The 22,100-nt window shown below is 37.4% G+C and overlaps 1 protein-coding gene across 2 annotated transcripts in view; it reads left to right on the forward strand.

The window, feature by feature from the left end:
* The window catches only part of LOC129005951 (RING finger protein 17-like), a 184,543-nt gene that overhangs the window by 79,438 nt on the left and 83,005 nt on the right, over positions 1-22,100 (forward strand). The window lies entirely within an intron of this gene.

Raw genomic sequence — 22,100 nt, forward strand, 5'->3', positions numbered from 1 at the left:
CTATGAAACAGGGGTTTCCTGAGTTAATTACGAATTGATAACACGTCCTGATCTCACTCGGTCCCCGCGCCACATGAATGGGACCAGCCGTGCAGCGTTGGGTCAAATCACAACTCGTGATGTTGCCGCAAGGCCGAGCCTTTCATGGTCAGGGCTTTCGCTTTCGTCCGCGCGCTCGCCGTTCGGCTTGCGCATTGCATCGCGGAAAAGGAATAATTATTCCGTCATATTATAAGTTAATGACTGTGTCTTAACGTGACGCCTTTTAAGGGGCCACGCCCTTTGAATGGGCTCGTTTTGGGATTCTTGAGGTGTCACGAGCACATCGGCTTGTGAAATGATTCCAGATGGTATTTTTTAGAAGAGGGATATGTTTATACATTTTACCCCATGAAGTACTGAGTTGGATTTTCCCGTGACAAAAGTCCATAGAAAAAAAACTTACTGGTTGGCGTCGAAAAAATAACACGATCGAGACGAATAACATGGTCGAGAAGTTTGGTCTTTAAGTACCTATTCAAAGTTGTCATACCTTTGAACTAACATGTGGTTGGCTACGTAGGCTATTCGTTTCTCCATATATGCATAAAATATTGTACCACTTAATCTGAAGTTTTTACCAAAATGTTTACTATCTTTAACTGCCGCAGAGTATTCAGAGCCTTGACTTTTGAAGGTTAGTCTCCATTTGATGTTGTAAAAGTATTTCTTTTAAATTTGTAACCATCACTGGTTTATAAAGATATTCATCTCCTCAATAGATAAACACACTTAACATTGTTTTACTTTAATGTTGGACTTTCTCAATGTCATTGATTTATTCAATAAGCATTCTTTAATCAAAATGTGGAGTAGCAATACGTAAAAACACTACTATTGAGTAATATAGTTTGAGTTATATAACAATTACTGCATTATAGTAAGTTAAAATAGTTTTTCACGATCCTTCGAAGTAGTGTATAAACCAGGTGACATCGTATCAGTAATCATAATACATTCAACAGTCACTTCCGGGTACCTTTTATTCATCAAACTTCTCCTAGGCCTTTGTCAAGTGATATTGAGAGGAAGCTACTGTTGTATCAGCGTGTAATCTGCATGTTTCTCAGTTTGATTGATGTTGTGTTTCTCCGTTTCTCCTCGGGTTGAAGTGTGATCGCCCCAGGGACAAGTTTCACGGTCACTTTCCCTCAGACCTCAGACCTGATACAAGGAAAGTGGTCCGGTGACCTCACATATGTATCTCAGGTTCATTACCATCGACCGCGTACAAGTCCACCAAGGCGGTTGATTGCTAGATTCTTGTACTTGTACATTCTGTACCCCTCTACCGCTCGGAGTTGCGTTTGCGTCGATTTCACTTCGCTGTTCAAAATATTGCCGCTTAGATACGTCCTTTCAAAATTTTCCACTTGACTAGACAAGGTGTGTCCTTTCTGGGTTTCGGATATTTTATTAGTAAAAATGACTGTGTCCTCTTGTAAAGTCTCTTATACGAAACGCGATTAAAATATTGATAACATTTAAAAAATATTTATTTCGAGTACACTGATCAATTACGATTTTTGTTAACATAAAAGGAGTTAAAAGATGTCTTTTTGAAATGATTGGGTTAGATTGTTATGTATACTGTTTCAAGAGCATCGTAAATTTACGGCGATTATTTCTGGGTCTAGGAACCAATCAAATCGATACCGGTAACACAGGAGTTGGTGCTTCCAACAGTGGAATACCGTAAAGACAGATAAGGCCAAAGAGGTGGCATTATGCAGCGATCACCCGTTGCAAACTAACCACGATGGTCATTGTAGTGTGATTGTGTGATATCTCCACTAGATATGGCGTGAGCGCGAGGATATGGAATGTGCGTACAAATTGCGACAATTGTAGATTCGTTAAAAGGTAAACATAATGTGTGATTAGTCGGACATCCGCAGCTGTTGAGATCTTACCTACAGAATGTAGTAGAACGTGTAGCATGTCGAGCTAGTATCTTTTAACCAACCAATAATGGAAAGTATCGCTTAATTATGTAGATCATTCGCTGATCTTTCCTCCCATTAGCCGTTGCACTGCAGCACGACATGATGCAGTTGCAGTGTTGTTGGGCGTTGTCGACGCGTGCTGCACACGACCGCGTTCAATGTTCATGCAGAACGTTTAACACACGTCATGTTCGTGTCGTGTCGCAGCTTAATTGGGTGATTTCCAAGGAGAAAGGTCTGTTGCGATTGGGTTTTTGTCACTGGATTTACAACTGGTTGGGACTCGCATTGATTGTATAGGTTTTTGTCGACTTTTGACGTGAAAAAGTTGGAAATTATCATCATAGGAGACATTATCAACGGAGTTGAACAAACTCTTATCCACTTCAACGTACTCTTTAACTTCTTATTTGTAATTTTGTTTGTGGTTCTCTACTCTTCTAAACTACAAAGAGTTAAACTTAGCATTACAAATTAAGATTAAAATTGTTGAGTGGTGTTTTGTTAACACTGTTGCCCCTGTTACCCTGCTGAAAACACCGTACAATATTGTTTAAGATTCTGCAACATATTCACAATATAACTAGAGTAAACGGTTTATTGCTTTGGCTATAAGTGCTAGAACTATCCAAGATTTCTTACTAGGCTTCCACTAGCCTTGTACATGCAGTATCGGTATGCAGACACAGAGACAGTATATTATGTACATTGTACAGTGAAGGTACGCCACAACAGGAAGAGATATGCTTGTAGCAACTAGGCTGTGACGACGGCCGCACGACCGCCTTGCAACATTATGCTAAAATATTATTTTACTAAGTACAGTATACTAAATGTTGGAACTCCCCCAGTTGACAACAAAAGTACTCGGCCACAGTTAGTTAACAAGATACGGACAGTTAGCTCTTAACTAATATTTAATTGTTATAATATCAAAACCACTAAATTAAACCACCTAATTGTGCATTGGTAGCGCTGCAGAGGCTGATGCTAAAGTGATAGCTAGTAATCTATAAAAATCAAGTGATTAAAATGTGATACCTACTTAAATCTTTAACCTTACTTTCTTTCATTAGATGTGAGTGTTATTATTTTCTCGTATACAGTTATTTGTAATTGTATAATAAATATTTAGTTTATTAGAGAAAATTTAACTCTCCTTTTGCCACCTTGTAGTGTTCGGAGAGTTATTATGGGAATTGACGTGAATCTAAATTAAACCTTAAAGATTAGTTTTAGTTCCCTTTCCACAGGACTTATTATTGTTTCAATATAACACAACTTATATTCTCTTGTTTGTAATGGTCACATTTTATTGGGGGGTTCGTTTTAATTATTTAAAGGCCGCGAAGGCTTGAGCGCGCTTGACAACAATGTCACACATGTCCACTGCAGCTGGTCATGTCTCCTAGTTCGAGACTCGGCCGCTGTCACCTTGAAGCGCTGCCGTAGACGTGGTGGGGAGAAGCCGAGACCAGCGGACAGTGGACAGTTCTTAAGCCTGTGTCACACTTGGCTACTTACTAGCAGCTACCTAGTAGCAGCTACTGAAATAGCAGCTACTTTTCCTGTCACACTTATTTTGGTGGCGTCTATTCACTAGCTGCTACTACTAGTTTAGCTCAAGAGAGGTTATGTCCCAAAGACACGGATATTTTTTATACAAGTTCAAAAAAATAATCACATCTCCCCCACCCCACTTCGGATCACTCATGATTACTTCAGAAATTATTCAAAATGAACGAGAATAAACAAATCAGGCTGACAGCACGTGGTGCAAGTAGCCGCTTGTCTGCTATTGAAGCTGTCACACTGGGCGACAGTCGCTACTTGATAGCTGCTAGTTGGTCACGTGACTCACTAGCGCAGTTTAGTAGCACGGAAAGTTGGACATGTTCAACTTTCCATGCTAGTAAAATTTCACTAGCGCGCTACTCTTAGTAGCTGCTACTGCCTATGTCACATTGGCTACTTAGTAGCTGCTATTTCGCTAGCTGCTAGTAAAGTAGCGTAGTGTGACACAGGCTTTAGGACAGTCGGCGTCGAGCGTTAGGTTCGCGCACACCAACCAACCCTCCTTACGCCGTGCGAGCGAACCAAATAATAAGGTATCCGGACGAAGGCGAGAGTAACCCGGATGTAAATCTAGAAGTGTCGTGTTACGTAAGTACACTGTATATAGCCAGCGTATACGTTGTATTCATCCCCGTATCCACTTTGGCGAGGGAAATTGCGTTATTTATTAGGCTATTCTAGGACGTTTATCGTAGTTCATTATAGAATAACGTAGTTTATCGACCGACGCTGCGAGTGTAGTGTCGCAGTCACATACGCCGACTTTTAGTCATCCAAAGTGGTTTTGTTTTATTGTAATCAGGAGTTTTTATTTATTTTCCTTAAAGTCAAGAAGAATTGGCCTAGGTGCCTTCTACGTTTTGTTTTATTTCATTATTTACTTATCGCGAGTTAGCGTCGTTTTCTTTTAATTCCGAGAAGATTATTTTTAGTTTTATTTCGAGAAGTGAGATCTTTCGTTAAGCCTAGGAGCTGGTTATTTATTTTATTTCCTAATCGTCGCCTATTTATCTATCAGCCCTAGTAGTTAGCTTAGACTTGGCCTTGTCAGCGCGTCGCTGTGCTGACACCAAGTTATAGGAGTAACTATAGTTAGTGTATTCCTTAATAGCAACTCGTGTACGGTGCGTCGACGTGCCGAGGTACACAGTGTGTACTTGTGTACTAGCAGATCGGCGCGACATTAACATCTACGAAGATCCAGAAGTGGGAAGCGAGCGACGAGGATTGTCAGCGAGACCCTGGACTACTCGAGCTGTCCGAGCAAATCGGAGGTAAGTTTACGATAGGTGCCCTACCCGACATAAACACCTCACATGTTTATAAATGATTCATTAAGTTATTAGAAAACTTAATATACAGGGTGTTCAAAAAAAGCGGGGACATATTTTATCTAGTGATTTGTTGGGTCAAAATAAAGAGAAAATCAGGAATAACATTTTTTCCAAAATCGCTTCGTTAACCAGATATCCCCCCATTTTGTATTTTTTACATAAACATTTCCCCTTTTAATATGTTCAACCGATCTTTATGAAACTTTGTATGTACGTTAAGGTAGACGAGACCCATGTCATAAAAAAAGTTCATCTCGATTCATTTTAAAATTTCAAAATGGCGGCCATTTAAAACTTTTAAACTCAAATTACTCGAAAATGACTGGTTTTATGAAAAAATGTTAAGAACACTTTTATTTAGCAGTTTTGATTCCCTATCAAACTATACCCAGTTCAAACAGATCGAATAAGAAATAGCTGAAATATTACGATTTTTAGTTGTAAAATGGGGTAGAATACGGCAGAAGCTAGTCAGGTTTACCCCAACTTGAGTAATTTAAGTTTAAATAATTCAAATGGCCGCCGTTTGAAATTTTAAATTGAATCAAGATGAATTGTTTTTCTAACATTGGTCTTTTCTACCTTAAACTACATACCAAGTTTTATAAAGATCGGTTGAAAACGTCAACAATTAAAATGTTTATGAAAAAAATACAAAATGGTGGATATCTGGTTAACGAAGCGATTTTGGAAAAAATGTTATTCTTGATTTTCTCTTTATTTTGACCCAAGGAATCACTAGGTAAAATATGTCCCCACCTTTTTTGAACACCCTGTATAATCTACACTAAAAATACAGTACGCGATGATACAAATAACTGCCTCATTTAGTGGTTACTTAACAAAGTAATCCTTAGATTGCTGAAGGTCCTCTAAAATTAACAGTTTTACGAAACCGTTATTTGTATGCTACAAAGGCACCGAGGCAAAATCTACCGTGACGCTTTATAAACATTCTAATGTACAAACCTAGGTAATTGTTGTCCACTTAGCCCGTGCTCCAGTTGTAGCCATCAAAACACCAAGTCGTCCATCATCGCGGACAGTCCGGGTCAGCTGGGGACTGGAGTGCGCAACCAATTAAAAGTAAACAGTGGTTGCACAATCCGGTCTCCGGTGGCTGGATTTAGCGTGATTGTCTACCGAGAGGGAGAGAGAGAGAGAGAGAGAGAGAGAGAGAGAGAGAGAGAGACCTCACGACTAGCGGGAGTTGACGGAAGTTGACCACGTCACGATCCTACTTCAGTGGGCGGCTGGGCACTGTGGAACAATAATGTTAACGTGGACACGCGAGTGGCGGTGGGAGATTGTAACATTTGTAGATCTTATTTAAACTAATAATGCTTATAGGGTCTATTAAAATATTAAAATTTTCGTGCGAAATGTTTGCTAGTGGGTTCTCTGGATTAGATGAGGAGGTAGTAGTTTTTGACATATGTGGTTACTACGATGTGGCCTAACGTAATGTAGGCAAGATTAGACGTTTGCTTGGGATTTACTCTGAATTAGGGGAGGAGGTTAGACTTTTGATTGGGATTTACTGTGAATTAGGGGAGGAGGTTAGACTTTTGCTTGGGATTTACTCTGAAGTAGGGGAGGAGGTTAGACTTTTGCTTGGGATTTACCCTGAAGTAGGGGAGGAGGTTAGACTTTTGCTAGGGATTTACTCTGAAGTAAAGGGGGGGGGGCTTAGACCCTTGCTTGGGATTTACTCTGAATTAGGGAGGAGGATAGACTTTTGCTTGGGATTTACCCTGAATAAGGAAGTTTAAAATTTTGCTCGGGATTTACTCAGAATTAGAAGAGGAGGTTAGACTTGGGATTTACTCTGAAGTATGGGAGGAGGTTAGACTGTTTGGTTAGGATTTACTCTCAAGTAGGTGAGGAGGTTAGACTTAAGCTTGATTTTTACTCTGAAGTAGGCGATAGAGATGAATTTTTGCTTGGATACTCTGATGTGTGAAGGTTTGACCCTCGCCTTTTCTTCAGGCTATTATGAATTTTGTGAGGAATTTCGACTGGTATACATTTTATTTGGGTCCCTTTGACTAGTAAAACAAATGGGCAAGAAATTGAAGGTTTAAGTCGTTATCTTGCAGATAATCCTCAACTGGTTAACGATAAGATCGTAATGTCAGAAACTCTTTCTTCGCCTCTGCCTATACACTTGCACGCACAAAAAAAATGTGTATGCAGTGCCAAGTGACCTTTTGATACAATGTTCCTTTTCGTACATTTTCATCCTGTTCGAAGAATACACTTTCTTATCGACCGGTTTGATCTGGGCGAGTTGTAGTACAATAATACCTTCAGACAAGTGCAACGTCACCGAGCCGTAGATGTGTAGGCACGACTCGGTCACAAGCGCCGCTAAAACGACGGAAGTGAGTTGGAATTTATTCGGAGGGAATCACGTACGTGTGTTGGCTGTTGGCAAAGCTCGTTGAGGATAAGATCCAACAAATCCCAGCTACAGCGAGACTGATTACGAAACAACTAAACCGTACTGCACGGCATGGCGCTGCGTCCCTTACGGTCAAAGTGAACGCGCTTATCGGTTACTGTTATTGGTCATTGCGGTTTTACGAGTGCGCCTGCCTTATTTGGATTAGATGTAAAAGCTACAAATATATTGCTATTAAACATGTGAAATTACTCTATTGTTCATCAAACAAATGGGTTTAGTAGGTTAACCTGGCTGTAAACAATATGAATGAGTAGTTAGGTTTTACTGTATTACAATATTGGTGAAAGGTACAAGATTATAAAAGATGTCGATCAACCCATGTCATCGTATCAATTTTTATTTTAGAATAGTTGCAATTGAAAACGTAATGCGTTTCCTTTATATTCAATGCAAATAACTGTTAGGTAAATGTATAAACGTGCTGGCTCCAGTACAAATACATAACTGTTTTGATTGAAATATATATGGCATTAATACGTTTTTTGGCAGGTGTTTTATCACTGAGAAAACGGCAAAACTTGGTACATCTTTTCAAACCATATAAAATTATATCCATTTGTGTAGTTATTGTTTGATAACTCTACCCTATTCCTTTACTCTTGATTTATATTCATGGTGTGTCTTATATAATATGTTCAATATGAGATATTCTGAATTCCTCTTTTCACTGTAGTGTACGTGATGATCGCAAAGGATGTGTATAATTCATGTTAGTTTATGCAGAATAGACGTAGCATCACAACCTTGTGAGGTATAATCTTCCCGGTGTGTGGCAACCAGACTAATAAAACAAGGTCATAACAAATTTAGACCTTGCCCTTTGGTTGTCGAGCATCAGTAATGTTTGGGAACAAAATGTAGTCCCGGCTGTTCACACCCGCCCGCGCGACATTTTACGCGGGAAACATTGTGGATCTCCTTGGTATTTTTAGCGGGTAACTGCTGAAGCTGAAAGTCAACCGGTGATCTACAGAGCGACTTCAGTATGGTTATTGAAAACTACACCGATATGTCGAACACGCGCTACGGCTACTGTTTGAATTTGTATAGTGGATTTTTATAATGTACCCGTTTACAGTTTCATTTAGTCAATAAATATGTTAACATTTTATGTGGATTTTAATAATACAAGTTTGTAACAGTATTTTACGCAACGATTGCGTAAAGATAGTGTAAACGACACGAGCCTTGGCGAGTGCCTTAAAAACATTTACGAATGTCGTTAAATGTCGTTTTAAACTTAAAGTTATACCATAGTTTATACATAGAGCTACTACTTCTGCGACTACTTTAATGGAATACACGCTTTAGTCCATATAAATGACCAACATAAGTTGCGTAACTGATGTATAGACAACGAGAAAGTAAATTAAAAGATTCTCACTTCCATCATGTAACAGCGTATGGGATAGCACTAACGACCGACGCTCCGACACCACTGACAACAAATACTACTTTCAACAATTGAATATTCTTCCTTCGACAAATGTGTTTGATTCAAATGTGTCAGATTATCCCACGTTTTCCCTTTCACATCCTTCTCGTTCCTTACGACCCTCGTGGAAGTCCTTGGTAAGTTGTTATAGAGGAGGAGGCGCTATGCAAATTGTGCATTGAGATTACTTTGATGAATCATAACATTGCAAATCTATCGTGATCGGACTACGAATTGTGATGACGTAAATTTGATCGTAGTTTTGCGGTCAAGTATAAAATTGTAGGGCCCAAGGAGGTGGAAATACTGTCAGGTACATACATATTTTTAGTAAAATTTTAGTTAATAAAAAACTCCTCTTAGAGGGTATAACTATTGTTTTCTTTACACAGAAGTAGACTCCTCCTCTATATGGAGCATATGTAACCAATTTTTTACACTTGTGTAACTGTTCAAAATGATGTTATGTTTGTGCTCTTGTGATAGTTGAGGTGGCATAAAAGTTGTTGTAGTTTTACGTTGACAGTTTAGTTTGGCTTCAGTAAGGTCGCGTATTCGACAGACACCAGTAATAGACATCGGCGTTGCCTGTTGGTGGCTCAATTAACATATGTTTTATTTTTATTGTAAAATGGCTAAAACTAAACTTGGAATGTCTGCATAGTCAAAGAGGTCAAACCTAGAGAAAACAATACCAATGTGTGTGTGATAATGGTTCAAACCGCACGGATAAATGCAAGTTTGCAACACGGTGAATGTGCCCACTTTCCATTATACATGTAATTATCCCTTGGATTCTCTCGCCAAGACAAAAAAACAACTTGGATTTCTCATAAACGATCGAAAAAGCTGTCCAAGACCCTCCAGTTGGCAAGTCCGGTTTCGACTTTACGTTAGTTGTGTGAACTGAACCAGTTCCGCCGCCGTGGAAGACTTTTGACAAAAACGCCGGAAACTTTCCTTGTTGAGTAACTAGCGGTGACTGAACACATCCGTTCAATTAGGTTAACTGTGATAATAGATAAACAACATATGTAATCCCCCAGTGAATTTTCAAGTTTACCACGTTTTTTTACAGCTACTTATTTTCGTTTATTACTCCAATTAATTTGTTCATGCGAGTATATTCGCATCACACAGAAGTCAAACTCTTTTGTTCACGCTGTATTTTGATTCTGGAAATCAGTATTATAGCTTTTGGACCACTTTTATGATGCTCCTAGTTTAGGTGTAAGCGCAATATTTTCAACGCATGTTCATCACGTCGGAACATCAAATTAGTTAAGTACATAAAACACTACGGTTTATAAAATACGATCAATCGTAATAAACAAGACCGCTATGGGTCCCGGCGACGGCAGCCGAAACAGCCTGAAGTGGAAATTTCGATTACAGACGGAGGTTAAATAGCCTATTTTCTAGAAATGTGTTGAAACTGACTGTGTTTCTTATCCCGTATAATCGATTGGATGTGGATTAGGTTCTTCTCTTCATTTCGTAACATATAGTTGTAGCCTATTCATTAGTTGGAACCATTCTCAGCCAGGTGGTAGAGGTTACCTAGGATCACGCCGATGTAGAGCGAGTGGAGCAGGTGGACGCTAGATGGTCGGGTAAAAGGGAACGGTAATGTGGTGCGATCAGGGCCAATTTGTTGGAACATGTCGTGGGTGTCACGCGACCAGAAACTTCAAAAGTCACGACTACTAGCACTAGCAGTCCATTCCAACAACAAATAACCTTGCAAACGCAGACTCGTACACTACTTAACCAACAACAACTTCCAATCACACCATAACTTATGCCCATAGAACAACATTCAACATATTCTTAGGTAACCTAGGTACCTAAGAAATCGACAAAAGAGTGAAAAGTAAATCATCGAAAATAATTGGGTTCAAACAAAACCACTAATAGAATCCACTAAACAGAAAACAAACTGGGCCGAAAAGAATTAAGCCTCGCGCGCACTGGTTCGGGACGGCACGGACGGACGGTACGGACGTTCCGCACTTTTTTAGTGGGGCTGCGCGCACTGGATCAGTCGGTACGGTACACGGACGTTCGGCAGTTTTGGTAGTTACCACCACATAGCTCGTAATGACGAGCTTACCACCTCATAGCTTTTGTGATGCATGTGTAGTGAATAGAACGCTGTGTTTAGTGAAGAAGAGATTGTTGTTAGTCTAATGGTGGTGGCAGAAGAAGAAGAGAAGTCAAGAAGTGTAACAAAACGCATATTTTGGGTTCACAACATAAATCGCAAGAGATTAGAACTTGGAGAGTTTCACGCTCTATTTCTAGACTTAATGGAAGATGACTACAAGTTCTTTCAATACTTTCGGATGACACATCAAAAGTTTGAAGAATTGCTACATGTTCTGAGTGCGGATTTACTGAGAAAACGGACCAATATCAGAGTTAAAATACTCCGGGTTACGCATGTCAAAGAACTCGGGGTAATTTTGCACTAAAACAATTAACTTTGGGACATCCATGATTACTTTCAAAACTACTCTGCACTTAAAATGGCGGAACGTCCGTACCGACCGTACCGAACGCGCACTGCAGACGGCGGATGAGTCATCGGTACGGGACGTCGGGATGTCCTAGAAATCTTTCCTTCGGACTTTTGGCAGACGGCGGAAGGTGCGGTACCGACCGTAACGACCCAGTGCGCGCACCCATATGCAAATCAATGTTAAACATTTTTTTAAAATCCCTTACCGACCGTCCGTCCGTGCCGTCCCGACCCAGTGCGCGCGAGGCTTAACTGGTCTAACTTTAAGCGTTTGTCAACAACCAGAAGAACCTATCAACATCAAAAGTTAAGTAATATTTGACAAAGGATAGAACTAGATATTCCATTTCAATGTTAAATATATTCCCATGCCTATAGCATATTTTAGTTTGTAGCACACTCCAGTGGGTCATTGTGCTAAATTTTTTTTTTCAATGAAAGGAAATGGCTACTTCTCGTACTGTACGGTACATATAAATACCCAAAAGCCAAAAATAAAAGACAATACAACCATGCAAACTAACCAACCAGCAACTGTTGTCGACCTCCCTTGCGCTCTCCGCACGACCGCGTCTCGTAGTAACTACTTTCCCACTCCCCCAGTTAATTTGTTTCCATGTTACCTTGCTAGGATATTGTTAGTTATGAGGTCGCACCGCTGATTTATTACAGTGATCGGATATTGAATTGCGATACTTATCTAGAGCTTTGGAGCTAGGTGCAATGGTTTGTTCGGAGGTCTTTAGATTGTGGGTAATGAAGTTGTAGGATTTGTATTGTTTTGGGTTGTTATAGGAATAGTTTTCCATTAGTATGTGAATAGGCATAACATCATTGCCTCTTAAGAGTTTGTTGTCTCTATCTTCTTTATGCTAATTAAAAAAAAAAACTAGAAACTACCTAAGATCATTGTTTTATAAGAGCCTAGTTTAGAATCGCAATTAAAGGTCCCCAAATGCACCCAGGAAGACGTTCGTCGATTAGCTTATGTGTTCGAGGTGTTAACCAGTTGAAGATTTTGTTTGGAGGAGACACACCCAAAAATAAACTGGTTATCCTTGTGTGCCTTGCGATTCAACTGTTGAGAATATATTCTGGGAGTTGGTCCGAACTTTCAATGGAAATAGTCAGGAGATGTTGGATCTGTATTTGTAGCAGTTAAAATTCCATGTATATTAATTGGCTTATTGGATAATAATCGCTTAATGTAATCTATATGTGAAATGCAGTACCTAGTCTTGTGTTACAGCAACTTCATCCTAGGTCACGATCGGATACGTAGTGTTCCCCCGAAAATCTAAAGTTTGTTGGACCGATCGCAAGTGGTGACGGTTCTAGCCTCAGATTTAATTTATTATTGACGATGATTCAGGACATGTAAGAAAAGGTTGTGGTATAGAATTTCGACCTAAAAATAAAAAGCCTAACGTCGTTAAACGCAGTAAATAAAACGCTGATACATTCTGCAGCAGGTTTATGATTTTTTTTTGTTTTATTCAAAATTTTACCTCAAATGTTTTTGTCGAAGATCAATCAATGACCTAGCTCTAGCCAATTGAACTAGTTTCACGATTTGCCAAGGGCTGCGTGCAGCGTGATGGGCGCCTCGTGAACGTTACAGCCAATAGTTACAGATAGCAGGATTATAGGCTGCAAATGAGCGAAAGTCAAGGCTGGACGTGGTGTGGCCTTGGCAGGACCCGGGATAGAAGGATTCGCCTGTTGATGTTTACGTAACACACACCCTCAATACCACCGTTAGACCATCAAGCTTCAAATGTAAACATTGGCAGCATAGCGAGGATAGAAGGATTCGCCTGTTGATGTTTACGTAACACACACCCTCACTACCACCGTTAGACCATCAAGCTTCAAATGTAAACATTGGCAGCATAGCGAGGATAGAAGGATTCGCTTGTTGATGTTTACGTAACACACACCCTCACGACCACCGTTAGACCATCAAGCTTCAAATGTAAACATTGGCAGCATAGCGAAGATAGAAGGATTCGCCTGTTGATGTTTACGTAACACACACCCTCAATACCACCGTTAGACCAACAAGCTTCAAATGTAAACATTGGCAGCATAGCGAGGATAGAAGGATTCGCCTGTTGATGTTTACGTAACACACACCCTCACTACCACCGTTAGACCAACAAGCTTCAAATGTAAACATTGGCAGCATGGCGAGGATAGAAGGATTCGCCTGTTGATGTTTACGTAACACACACCCTCACTACCACCGTTAGACCAACAAGCTTCAAATGTAAACATTGGCAGCATGGCGAGGATAGAAGGATTCGCCTGTTGATGTTTACGTAACACACACCCTCACTACCACCGTTAGACCAACAAGCTTCAAATGTAAACATTGGCAGCATGGCGAGGATAGAAGGATTCAACTGGTGACTGATCGATGTCGGAATGGAAATTGTAGACCACTGCCAGATGAACTAGAGGTTTACAATTTTTAATGCTTGTTAATTGTGGGCCAAAAGAATCAAACAATTCTAATTTCAAAATTGTAATCCACCCAAAAAATTTAATCTTCCTCCACGTTATTCTTATGAGAAATAATGCCATTTAAAATGACTGACTTCGTGTGCAAACATAAACCACTTCGTTTAGACTTTTCATTGTGCAAGAATGTTGAACCGGTGCGTGATCTCGAATTAGGAACATTTCCCAAAGCTGATACTATATGAGGTTTATATCGTTGACCTTGGAGGGCCCTAGAACAGAAGGATTCGCCTGTTGACGTAACACACACACATACAACCCTCGCTACCACAGACAGGCTAATGAGCTTCTATTGTAACAGAGCCGACAATTCCTCTACGCTCCATTGTTACGCGAGCCCGTGTCGTAATGCAGTGTTGTTTGTAGAGTACGGAATATGTGGGTATCTTTAAACTTCGCAGAGAGATTGGTAAGTGTCTTATTAGAATATTATAGAACTATTCACAATTGAGGCCTAGAAATAGTAAGGCAATGTGTGTGGCTTTTGCCAATGTACGTATATAGAATCAGTTTTGTACTAAATCAATTTAAAATATTTTAACTCCAAGGCAACACTTTCATTATATTCGAGCAACTTTGGATGCTTGTATGGTCAAAGTGTTGTTAGTGATGGTGTGTCTGACCATTCTAAACTAGAGTTCCATTATGCACTCTTATCATTCATTTTACTCCACTAATAATTCTTATACAGCTATGGTGAAGAGTTTTTAGATTGTATTGTATTGTATTGTAGATTGATTTGTTGATTTTGATTGTAAGGAACACAAACTATTTTAGAAAGCGGTTTAAAACGTATTGTTTTTTTTTATATGCCAGGAAACTCAACACTCTTCTCGCAATCCCTTAGACACTATACACCAGACTAGCAAACACTTACCGGGTGGTGCGAGGTAATGGTAAAAATACATTTTAACAAGCCTAGTTTCAATCACACACGCTTATTAGAGCAACTTCATAACGAAGAACGAATTTAAACAGATACACTTTTATTGCCAGTTTAAATCTAAAAGTGTTCTTTGACCATACTGCGGACAACCATGGAATAATAGAATACACTTTTATTCAAACTACGAAAGTTACTTTGAAATCCATTTCCCGAAGTTTTTGATAAAATTGCTACATCGAGCCTACTTTAATTAAATTTGCTTGGAGTTCCCTTAAGATCCATTTATCCGGAGATTGTTTCATATTAAGTTGGTCATATTGCGTCACAAATCACCGATGTACACTTTTTAAAGATTTTTTTCTTACTTTTTTTACAAATTTCTATAGTATACTATTACTAATCACTGAATAAATCAAGAGGGACGTATCTGTTTATGCTGTGGTAAAACGCGGGGATCAACATAACATTATCATTCGCCTTCAGTTTGCCTCTGTCCACGCGTCTCTCGCAGGTACGCGGATTGCAGTTAAGAATTTGAAGGATTAAATTGCGAGCGGTCGTGAAACTCATCATGTTTTAGTGTTATTTATCCGTAACAATTCATACATTCTAGATTGCTTGGTTTTCAACATATCACTATAGAATGTTGACAACTATTAGCGTTCTTATTGAAGCAATCGCTACTACTGTGTCTAAGGGAGCCTATTGCCAATAATTAATTTAGATGGTTTATTTTTCTTTGAGCTTAAAATGTGAATGTTTCTTTTATTATAAACTGTTTGAATTCAATAAAGTTGTTGAGAATTTGCTACGTCTACAAATCTTTTGACGTGGGATGTTTACTTATATTGGTTACTTTAATTTTATTACAAATCTAATGGTAAAAAAGCTTAAGAACAACTTAACTTCTCTTAACCAGTTCATTTTCTAGTTGTGTATGTTGTTTTTTTCTGAAAATTAAAAAAAAGGAACATGAACAATATATTTGCGTTCCACATAGCAGTGACAATAGATGCACTTCTTCAACCAATGTTTTATTATTGAGTAGAAATTAATGATAGTTTTCTTCGTCGTTGGATGAACTCTTTTAACACTGAAGAAAACGACCACAATGTATCCTAATTATTTTGCAGTTTTCTTGTGGCTTTGATATCGTTGCGATACTTGTAATTTCTCACAAATCAGGTATAAAAATTCATCCAACGTTCCTTGTATTGATTTATTTTTTTTTATTTTTAAAGCAAACTGTAGGTCGTTAATTCAATTTCTTGAATCTTTGAACTAAAAGAGATTTAGATTTACATAACTATGACATAAAATAATTTCATAAGAAAGCTCACAGAAAAGATTAAATTTACTCTAACGCCTTCGTCGCAGTGGCCGTGTTGCCAGACAGTCATGCACTTGGATTGTGGTTCTACAACTGAGGGCGCTGCGTTATTTCCTCTTTGAAAACGAAAAATGAAAAAATCTCATTTATCTACGGTGATTTAAACTAATTTAAAATAATAATAACCAAATGTCACCTACTTAGAACATTGTAAGACGTATAACAGAATATTCAGTTTGATTAAATGTTTGAAATATTCTACACGTAGTACTTTCGTGAAACATTGTCATTCAAACATTCTTAACGCACTGTAAAGTTAAAAGACACTTTTTTTAAACCTTGTATTTAAAACATTTTGTTTTCATCTTCATAATTTGACGTGAATTAAATTTGATATTTATCCTATATATACAGTAAAAGTAAAAATATTTTAAAACCGTTGGGGCTTGTGAATTAAATAATAGAAATACTGTAAAGCCATTGATATACAGCCGTGAATGTAATCATAGAAATACTGTAAAGCCGGTAATATATTTCTAATAGTTTGCGTAGATTTTTCCTGCGATTCACACGCGCTGAGAATAAGGCTTTCAAGAAATATGCTTGTCTATTTATAAATAGATACTAAATCCATTGTGGTATATACAGTACACGTGAAATAAATAATAGAAATACAATAATGTAAAGCCGTAAATATAATCATAAAACTAATCAAAAGGCATTGTGATATACTCATGAATTTAATAATAGAAATCGTAACAATATTGTAATACAATGGTTTTTGGTTAGTCAATTTTATTTTGTTTAAGGTAGTCATTTAGTTTTTTATTGTTCGTATAAATCAGTATAAATCATCGAGGAAATAGTTAGGAATCTGTCAAAATTCTTAACCAAATGGAACTAATCTATGAATAGGTTTCTCTGTACTCTAGGAATAAAGATTGTTCGTAATAATTGTAACCCGAAATGCATGGCTTGTCAATTAAGCGTCTATTAAATTGCCATTCTCACTTACATTTCATGAATAAGCAAGAGAATACATTAATAGGTTATTTGTTAAACCTAATTTTTTTTGTAGAAGTTGTAAAATTGAGACTGGTATTGGGTTCCATAAAAATATTTCATCAGTTGGAAATATTATTTTACCCAACGATTTTACACTCATAATTTTATATTCTTAATTTATATCTTTTACATGCTCTTAACTGTATACTACCTCGCATAGACCAAAAAAGAGAACAGTAATTAATTGTCAACCAAGAAATAAGGCGTCAATTAAGGTTTGTTTAATATTTTTCTTGAAACGGAGTAAAAAAATACACAATTCATATAATAAAACACTAGAGCTCACCCTGTGGTCGAAAACTCGACCAAAAGTATGTATTATGCAAACTCGTCTATTCTCACCCCACGCTGTAAATAAAACATGTGATTGGAATTTCTTCCATTTGTTTTGATTTTCTTTCTATATTTTGTTGTAATTTCGTCACCAACATGGTAACCTAAAAGGCTAATGTTATAATTTTTTTATTTAAAAATAATTTTTTGTGCTTTTTAGGAATTCTGCACATCTACAGACAAATATCTTTCTAACAGTATGCGTTGATTTCCCCAATAAAATATTTCCAAAATAAAATTAAAACCTGCACTGCACATATAGGACCGATAACCTTTCTTTTGGTACAACCCGCGTGTAATTGGGTACAGAGGTATGGTCAGGCTAGCTGTCATAAGCTTTAAATTTTGGTCGCATGTTAAATCTCCTTAAGAAAAGTTTATTTTTAATATTTTTATATTTGTTCCTAGAGGTTGCCTCGTGGTCGAAAACTCGACCAAAAATATGTAATGTACATACAGACTTCTCTATTTTCACCCCACACAGTAAATAAAACATGTGATTGGAATTTGCTTTGATTTTCTTTTCATTATCATGGCAACCCATAAAGCCCATGTTAATTTCCCTAAAATTGCAATTCATTTTTCGTGCTTATTTTTGAGCCTTTTTTATAAAGGGATTCTGCACACCTACAGGAAAATAGCTTTCATTTGGTACCAACCGCGTGTAATTTGGTCCAGTAGTATAGTCAAGCTAGCTGTCGTAAGTTTTGCAAAAGTTTTTTTAAATATATTTAAGATAAGATAACATCTATTCTCCAAACTGTAATCACGTACATGTACAAACTAACATGCTTACCTAAATCGCTTTTAATGTAAATGTTTATTTAACCGAACTTTTATGTACACACACCCGTAATTTTTCTAGTGTGAGTAGGCACATTGACGATTGTCCTCTTTAAGGCCATATTTATACCCTTGAATGTAATAACAGAAGTCATAAAGTACAATTTGAATACAATAAAACGATTGTATGCAATGCTATACATTGACGACCAGGTTGGCATTTGCTAACAGGCAATGTGGGGTCGACGAGATATTGAAGGTACAAACTATAAACAGAAATGCTATCAGACTGCGCAACAACGCATGCGTACTGCCACTGCGTTATAATACAATACAACAGTGCGCATGCGTATAGGTGTGAGACGAGGCGAGGCCCGCGCATGCGCTATTGTGTGGCTGTCATACGTGCGATTGCTGTCGCTGTTGGCTAGGGTTCAAAGACCTAGAAACATAGTGTCATTGTAAATGCATAATCTGTATCAGTGTTCATTATATAAAGGGCAATGGCGGTAGAGAATTTTGTATGTTTTTTTTATTTTCTATTTTCACAAGGAGTTTGACTTGAGATATTTTCAATTTATGCGTGTTGTTTAACGGCGAGTTAAGTGTCAACACTTTTAATGTTGTGTTTTACTATAGATATTTCTAAGATATATTGTTTATTGGTGGTTTTCTTCAAGTGTATAATTTCATTTCAGTACATTGTTAATGTCGTCTGCTGTTGCTGTTAAATTATCCTTGAATTATTCGTTTTAAGACGAAGAATTTATCTACATAAATAAAAAAAAGATTTAAGCTTCTTAGCCTACACACAACCTTTATCATGTTGAGTTAAAATAAGAGATACTTTGGAAGAGGATACAAAGTAGTTCCCACAGTAATGGCAATTCCGTTGAAAATTAAAATCCAACTAGCTTTTCGCTAGCTATTGAGAAAGGGAACACGCATTAAAGTACTTCTCGTTATGGGGCAGTTTTGCGAAGTAATGGTTCGCTTCAGTGCACAGAAGGTAAAACTGGCGATAGTTAAGTGTTGGGATAATGTTCTGCGTCGTTCAAATGCCGTCTATGGGCTGGAGACTGCAGAGTTTGTTGCTGTGATAAAGCGTGCTACTTTTTAACTTGTCGCTTTGTTAAATTATGCAGGAGTTTTACGCTATTTAATTAGAAGAAATTTACAATACTTCCAAAGATACTTAAACAGGGATTAGTACATATTATTATTATTTATCATTATTATTAGTTAATTAAATTACCATATTACACATTTGAATACTGGTACAGTTTTTCAAACGTCAACCGACATCGAAAAACAAAAGTTTTAGTAAACTAAAAATGTATATCATATAAGAACTAAATTTGGATAATTTAGCACAACAGTTTTTAAATCCTTAGATAAACTAACCGTCTCAAGTTGTTAAATGGAAGATAGTTACATTTAGCTAGTAGCTAGAATGTATACTAATCTGTACCAACAAAAAGTTTTGCCGTCAAAATTGCAAAATAAATGATTCTCAGCATTGACTTAAGGGGGTCAGATGACAAAAATATTTAAAAAAAATTAGTTTTTATGTTGTATTATTTTTTATTTAATGCTCTTTAAATTAAAGCCTTACTGTAAAAAATCGGATGGCTATAACATTTTTTTTTTTAACTTTTAATGACGCAATGTTGCTCAGTTTTGACTAAATATAATTTTTGAAAAAAATAATTTGAAGTTAATTCAAGTATTTTTTAACTGGAATCTTTTTTCAATAAATTAATAATTCTGTAAAAGTTAAATAAACTAAAATTTCTTGAAACTTTCTTCTTATTTTATAGAATACAAAGAGATCAAGTTTGATAAAGATATTTCTTATGGTTTTTGAAATATTTGTTTCTAAATATTAGGCTAATAAAATAGCATTGCGAAGATATGCTGTCCGAGCCTCCTTGACACCGAGGTAGAAAACACTCTCTTTTATATGGATCCAGTGTAATCAATTCTTAAATTAAAAACGAAACAAACTTTTGTTGAATGAGCCATTTATTAACTCAAAATGCTGTTTTCTCTTCGCTTTTGATATTTTACGTGATCAAATATATTTCTGTTAACAAAAGATTGGCATCTTTATAAATGGTGTGTAATAACAGGTATCCGTAATTGGCATCAGCAAACACTGTTGGTGGCTTAATTCAACTATGTTAATATTTTTTACCCAAACTGACTACAACATGGGAATGAAATGTTTAGGTAGAAGTTGTAGCATTATCACTTAAAACTCCATTGGTGGTTGGTGGGATTTGAAGCCAGGACCTCGGGGACCTCGGACTAGCACTGTACCATTAAACCAGTTGTAGTTGTAGGCGGCAACTTGTCTCGCAGATAGCGCAGCATCCTTGGTCCATACAATGGCCTCAGTCGGGCCCCGGGGTCCTTGGCCTTCACTGGGCAGACTACTCTTGGCCTGCAAGTGATACTGTACCATTCATCTGTAGTAGTCAATGGTGTTACATGTAATAATGTTTGTTCTGGTTTCCATAATTTTATTTGTATTTATTTGTACTGTACATCTAAATCTAAGCAAAGTGATCCGAATTTTCAATCCTCTTAGACCTTTGATAGGTTATAGCATAGATTAAACATACCCCCTTATACTACGCATGATAGAACTTGTTAAAAGACAGTCTAGACCCTCCGTTCACCTGTGACTGTCCGAGCCTTTTACCATTGACCAGTCTCCAGGTACACGTAGGTCCAGGAGACAGTAGACAGGTTTATGACACAAACTATAGATGCTATGCCGTTCTATGAGTTTTGTATAGGAAGTCAGTGACCTGTTGGTGAAAATAAGGTTGTTCTGTACCGGTTACACAATCTTTGTAAATCGGTTCAAAGGACACGATCGTGTATGTTTTACACTAAATACTTCAGAAGTACAGCTGGAACGGGCTCAAAAACCGATAGTAACTGATAACTTCTAAGATTTAGCTCTACGCCCACCTTTCTAGGTGAAACAAATTGACATTGGTCTCTCATACGAGAATAAATGTTCCTGTATCGGAGAAGTCCCTTTAGTAAAGGACATAATTCATGATAATACTGTACAACTACGTGCTACTCTACAGCAAGGCAAACGTGTCAGTAATGCACGTGGGGTACTTTTACACTTTTGTGTGTTTAGCTAACTTGTTGGTAAAAAACCTAAACATATAATTATTTTCAAATTTAAGACCTAAACTTTGACAAAACCACAAGATCTTGCTAGGAATTCTTATTTTCAATTTTGTTACTAAATGCATTTTCCACGGATAAGTAATAGAGCAATATTGTAATAGAAAGCTGCAAGAGCCCTAGCGTGTGATTGTCAATGTATTTTTCGTTTGGCGTTCTTCGACGCTAAAAGTGGTGGACATCGTTGTATTTTCTTATCGAATAAATTATTGGGAAGGATAAATGATGGCACGGTTTTGAATTTCGTATGTTTATATTGGTGGTTTTCTTTTTTTTCTTTACATAGTTTATTAACAGGTTATCGTTCAATACAAATAAATAACATACTTATGATAAAGTGGGGTTTCTTGATGTACATAGTTGTAATTTTATTGCGTCTGTTTACATTGTATTTCATGTGCTTCACGCATTCGCTGTCCGGCGAGTTTGTTACTACAGATACCTTAACTAAACTTACTACTACAACTACTAAACCTTGCATCCATCACAGTTTATTGGGCTACTTAGCTTCTGGTAGGTTCCGTAACTTGCGTAACCAAACCAGTCGCTGTGACCTAGATTGAGCACAAAAATATTATATTTTAATTTTATGTCAGTTTGATTTTTAGTCTTAAACATAATTTCTGTTATGTTGTTGAGTTTTTAATCGG

Source organism: Macrosteles quadrilineatus, unplaced genomic scaffold (genome assembly GCF_028750875.1).
Source record: "Macrosteles quadrilineatus isolate MER2022 unplaced genomic scaffold, UCM_ALF_1.0 Scaffold_46__1_contigs__length_943047, whole genome shotgun sequence".
NCBI lineage: Eukaryota > Metazoa > Arthropoda > Insecta > Hemiptera > Cicadellidae > Macrosteles > Macrosteles quadrilineatus.